Genomic DNA, 6,036 nt, shown 5'->3' on the forward strand with positions numbered 1-6,036 from the left:
GGAGATGTACGAACCTGACAGAGACTTGTGCACACAGACTGTGATTGTAGCCAAAAGTGCATCTAGTTACTGACTTGAAAGGAATGGATATTTTAAGCAATCATTAATTTTATATTTTGAACCAATTTCCTTTTTTGTAGGAATCAGTTTTTGTATTTTTTCTGTGAATTTGTCATTTTCATGCAAGCTCTAAATAAAAAAAAAATCATTGTTAAAATGCTTAATAATACCTTAAAAAAATCAAACTCTTGACTGATAAGTTTCCAAATTTATTGCAAAGGCCCATCAACCTTCACAACAGTGATATGTTATTCCTCTGCAGAAGTTTATTTACAGGCTTTGAAATCTAAAACTAGTTCACGGACACATCCTGTTGTTGATTTTGGATGCCTATGAAAAAGAAGCCGTGTCCACCGCTATAACAGAATGGCCAGAGATGAGAGAGCGTACGTCAAGGTTGTCTCTAGTGTACAATTACAAGACCACAGGGCCTCTTCTGCTGTGGCAGATCAGAGGAGGTGACCCGATAGACCCGCAAATTGACACTAAGCATCAAACGTCTCCCTAAAATATTTAAATGAGGATTTAATTAACTGACTAATGCATGAAACTGAATGTAACAGCCATGAAATAAGATGTCGACCAGGAAAAGGAGCAGATTTACTCGTAAATAAGAAAAACTAAGATATGGACAGTTGCATCAGACGAAAGATTGAACACCAAAGCAGATCACATAAATCCATGTAGAGCCCTTGAGATAAAATGTGTCTGATTTAGTAAACACACCGAGTATGTTTTCAAGGCATCCCACAGCCATTGCTGAACAGATGAAGCTGGATTTTTCTCTTTCCCCCCAACCCCCTCTCTCTTTTCTTTTTTTGTTACTTCACTGCAAGCAGTGTGTGAAAATGATGAAACTCTGGGGCTTTGTCTGGGCTGGCATGACAGATGACTCTGTCGTGAAAATAGGGCATTGTCCCGCGCTATCATTTATTATGAGTGCTGGCCAGGTTTGATGGAGGGAGTCAGGCAGGCAGGAGCGCAGATCATTCATCCGGAATGAGGAGGTGTTTGTCGGTGGAGGTCTGCGCCTTCGCCGGTGGAAGAGGTCTTCCAATCGTCTGAAGATGGCCCGTTTTCAAAAGACTGCGGCTTACCCAGGTCGACGCTGAGGAGAACACCAACCAAGGACTCGCCATGGAAAACCTCGTTGAATACAGCCTCTAATGTAAAGAAAAGCTCAGCGTTTAAATATGAATAAATGTGTAATAATGGAATGTTTACACATTTGCAACTTGTCGTTGCAGACAAAAACGGTTCCCAAACTTAACTTTTCTTCTTCTTTTTCTCTGCTTGCTATTTGGACCAGCATGTGGAAATCGGTGAGCTGGGGCTCAGTTTTATAGTTGGTTGAACTGATCTGCCTCGGGGAAATGTTAGCTAACCGAATGAGTGAAACTGGGTAAAGGACTCTATCTTGGTGTCACCTGGAGCTTCGCTTTGCTAATATATCCAGCTATCTTTTAACATACCTCAGAGGAAGAATGTGTTTGGGAGTTTGCACTGCTTATCATCAGTCAGATTTTCCACCGACGGTACGGGCTGAGTATTTGCAAATTTTAGCAAGTAATCTTCCTGAGCTCACCGTAATGTTTCTGCACAAAAAGGGAAAAGGAAAAAAAAACATGTCAGTGCACGGCAAGAAAAGAAAAAAGGGAACATTTTTCTTTTTGTAGCCAATTCATTACTTTATAATGCCACATGGTTAATGTGGAAATTTCTCTTTCAATAATCCAGTAATTCTTATATGCAGTGTTTTGTTAAATTATTTATACTCCTTGAACGTTTTTTTTTTCTTTTTTTTTATCAAATTATAACTACAAGCAACAATGCCTTTAGGGGATTTAATGTTATAAACCAACACAAAGTAGTGGGTTACTGTGAAATGGAAGGACAATACAATCTTTTAATTTTTTTGCAACTCAAATGTACGTCCATCCTTTGCTGATTCGTCCTTTTACTGCTCCTACAGGCGCAGGTCTCTACAGATTTTGCATATTAATTGTCTGATTTCTTTGCCCATTGTCCAAAATGGTCGGGGTGGGGACAATTTGGGGAGGAATTTTCAAGTCTTGTCACAGATTATTAGATTTGAGTGTATTCAAACGTATGCTCAAACATATTTATTTTCATCTGAACCAGGCAACAGAAGCTCAGGCTGGATCGTTGTCCTGCTGGAAGGTGAACCTCCAGGCCCAATCTCAAGACTTTTGCAGCCTCTAACAACTTTTCTATCAATTAGCTCACTCTAACCATCTTATTCCTCTCTGCTAACAAAAAAAAATTCTTCACAGCATGATGCTGCCACCATCCTGCTTTACAGTGGAGATGTTGTGCAGAGTTAGTTTTTTGCCATGTATAATGTTCTGCCCAAAAGTTCATTTTAAGTCATATCTGACCTCTATCATATCTGACCTCTATCCAAAACTTCATTGTGCTCTGTGTTTGTGCTGGGCTGTTACAAAAAAAATCCCAAATAAATACACTGAAGCTGCAAAGGGATGAATTGCAAAAAAAATAAAATAAAAAAGTTCAATAGATATTTATACTTTTGCAAATTGCGGTTTAGATTCATTGCTGCCGTATCAATGTAGAAACTTTCTGCCGTTTTATTTTATTTTTTTCTTATTCGACAACCTCGGTGCGGCATGGTAACTTCAGAAAGAACTTTGAATACAGTTACAAACAAATAACCAGTAATGATGGATCAACTGAATGAGGCAGCCAATTAACTGTAATTAACGCAATCAAAGTGCTCACAGAAAATAACTGTAATGATGTGGGAGCTGAGCAGTTCTACCTCAAAGTCTCTGATTGTGCACATGAGATCACGCGCAGGCATTTATTTCTGTGCTTGTGGAAGTGTGTATCTGGAAAGGGAAAGCACTTTTCGGGGGTTCTCCGACAACTTTTTTTAATAAATGCCTTTTGGAGAACAGATTAGCAAGTGTGTTTTTACCTCATTTACCTGCATCCCTCTGCCAGGGTGGCTTGTTTACTTAAATTCAAACAATGGTGCAGTGAGCTTCTTTGTAACCGACTGGAGGTAATGGATAGTCGGAGCGATAGACTCTTATTAGCACGGCTTTTAAATAAACCTGTGAGTGCTGCACTCGACAAAAAGGATCCTTGTCAACAGAAAAAGCCGCCATTTAGCCAATTCGGCTTTATCACCTGCCATTTATGGAGAAACTCTATGTGTAGTTCTTCATAGGAACTCCCTGATGATAGTGGCCTATTTCTGGAGAATATTCTTTCCTGCCAAACGTGAAAAAAAAAAAAAAAAGGTTTCAGAAACACAACAAAGTAGTGTTCTGTTCCTTAAACCTTTGCTTTTGTTTTAATATGCGGACTATTGAAGGAATGTAAATGTTTCAAAGCTGAGTCTATCACACTAACCCAATATATTTAAATAACTGCAACAAATTCTACCCAGAGGACCAAATCAGCCAGAATTACAACAAATCCTTTATTATAGTTACAATTTTGATAGTTTTGACATATGAATTTGAGTGTAGTTTAAAATTTTGACCATTTGTAAATGAGAGAAAATCCACAAAATCTTAAATTTGTTTACCTGGATTTTGTGTTTTGTAATATTTCTTCCAACAGCACAACACCTTTCTTTATTCTTCCAAAGACGTACCAAAATGTGCAATTTAAAATCATCGCATGGTCCGTATATTTATATGGCTACTTGTAACATGGGTTGTTTTCTATCCTTTTTTCTATCACCACAAAAAAGATCAATATCACAGATATTCAGTTTTAGCTCAATTTTTTCCACATCCATACATTTTAAAAGTAGATRAAGTTTTGCCAGAAATGAAAACCTTTACAAAGAGCTGTCTAACGCAGTCCAAGCCCGCTGTAGTTGAAACAGCGTCTCGTTCTCTCTGTAAAATAATTTTTCTTAATTTTTTTAGCTCCAGAATGCTTTCATCTGCCGAGCCCTACAGAACTTCACTGATAACCCCATGCACAACTCATTAAGATTTCCTGAGAATAACAAATGCAGATAAGGCCATTTTCATTGGCGGATTATCTCAACGGTTTGTTCTCATGTGAAAGACGGCTCCCGTTGATTTCCTTTTTAAAAATCAAGAGGGTGAACAAGATAGCGGAAAGTGTCTGTCAGAAGAGAACAAAAAAAAGGCTTTCATTCACCAGATGACTCAGTTCTACTCGTGTCCTTGAATAAAAGTAAAAATCATCTGATTCTAAATATCTTCTTTAAAGTTCCTGAATTTCAAAGGGACATTGTCACTTTGGTGTCAAATAACTAGAGATAATGTGTCAAGCAAGACCTGAAAAGGTTTTGGGTTTAAATGGTTACAAAATATGCATTTCGAAGCCGCAGTCCGTCATTGGTGAATAAATGACATGATGATGTTTCAAAACAAAAAAAAACACTTCTATATTTACCTTTATACAATTTTTTTATTTTTTATTGAAGGCTTTGTGTGTCTTCAACTATGTTTCTGAAATCATCTGATGAGCCCATCTAGTAAATATCTTTTTTTTTCTGTTTATGTGAGTTTAATTGAGTTGTTTTCCTGTTCATGACATTATGAATGTTTTTATGGATAATAGTTCCACCAGAAAATGATAATCAACAATCAAACAATCATGTACWTTATTTCCAAAAAGTCAGACTGGTTTTGAGGAGAGTTGTAACATTTAAGTGCAAAGTGCTTTTAGCCAGAGAAAATCTTATTCAAATTTGAAAAATAATAATAAAACAACACAGATGTGTTTAAATTCATAACAGTGCCAAAGGAAAATCAGGTATAGACAAATATTAAATATATTAAACATATTTCTGTAAAAATGTGCACTGCTGTATTTGATTATATTTTTAATAATCAGGAAATAGGTCCAGCAACAACCTGACACAGTGCTTAAAAACACTTTATCCTTTTCATCTACATATGGTAAGTTTGATAATTTGAAAATCTTCTTTAAAACACTATTTATTGTAGCTGAAACTTTTACATTTGGGAGTTTTCATTGACTGAATTAAAATCTTGGGAAATTTGTGTTTTGGTGACTGGCTTCGTGTAATAAAGTGCCTGCAGATGCTGTTTACAAGTCAACAGARCATTGAGAACTTCCTCATGCCAGATTAATTCATACATCAGTCACAAGAGACATAAACAAACAAAAAGATTAATCTTAAATTGACTTAAAAAGAGGCAAAAAAGGAAAGAAAAACATTGAAGCATATTAGGRAATCCATCATATTTATCAAAGACACTTATGATAGAACTAAATAATTTTATATCCTGATAAAGATCAGATAACATAAAATGTATTCACAATGAAACAAAATAATCTAAAAAAAAATATCACTCTACTTGACTGACTAAAAGAATAGACAAGAATATGAAAGCAGCATTACCACACTTAGGGACCTCAACCCCATCACTTCCTGTTTAAATGGATATATGACGTCACTGATTGCATCACTGGGCACTACCAAGTGGATGGGGGTGTTTTTGTATTGCATTGTTTGTCTTCTTTAAAGWAACCTTTTGAGTTGCCCTGCATGAAATATTTTAACTATGTAGATGAGTTTGTAAATTAGATTAATAATCTTATTCCTATTTCTTTCTTCAGACTTTATCGTTTGGTGTGACCTGTTCTCTCATGGTTGAAGTGCAGGCGCATTGCCAGTTTTGCAWAAAATCAGTAAGATTTTGTCTTCTCGAGATGGACGTCAGAAAAAAAAAAAAAACGATGTTAAACAATAAAATTCAGCAGAAGAAATTGGAACTGGCTGCTGACGCGGCTTTCTTTACCCTCTGATGACACAAAATCTCATTTTTACAAGCAAGGTCCATGTCCTTTAAAAAATACAAAACTACTTTATTTTTAAAGTTTTTAATAGAAACTTATGATGTRCCACGTTTCAGCTTTAGCGCAGAGAAACGCTTTTTCTAGGTTTACCAAACATAAATYGGAGTGTTTCTGTAA

At 36.2% G+C, this 6,036-nt stretch overlaps 1 long non-coding RNA gene across 1 annotated transcript; it reads right to left on the reverse strand.

Annotated features, from left to right (window-relative positions):
- Positions 1-250: 250 nt before the first annotated feature.
- Positions 251-4,769, reverse strand: LOC103471119 (uncharacterized). Its single transcript, XR_534587.2, has 3 exons — positions 1,533-4,769; positions 1,332-1,440; positions 251-1,223 (listed from the first exon to the last, which is right to left on the reverse strand). It is a non-coding gene; the product is annotated as an uncharacterized LOC103471119 (long non-coding RNA).
- Positions 4,770-6,036: the final 1,267 nt, after the last annotated feature.

Source organism: Poecilia reticulata, linkage group LG10 (assembly GCF_000633615.1).
Source record: "Poecilia reticulata strain Guanapo linkage group LG10, Guppy_female_1.0+MT, whole genome shotgun sequence".
Classification (NCBI taxonomy): domain Eukaryota; kingdom Metazoa; phylum Chordata; class Actinopteri; order Cyprinodontiformes; family Poeciliidae; genus Poecilia; species Poecilia reticulata.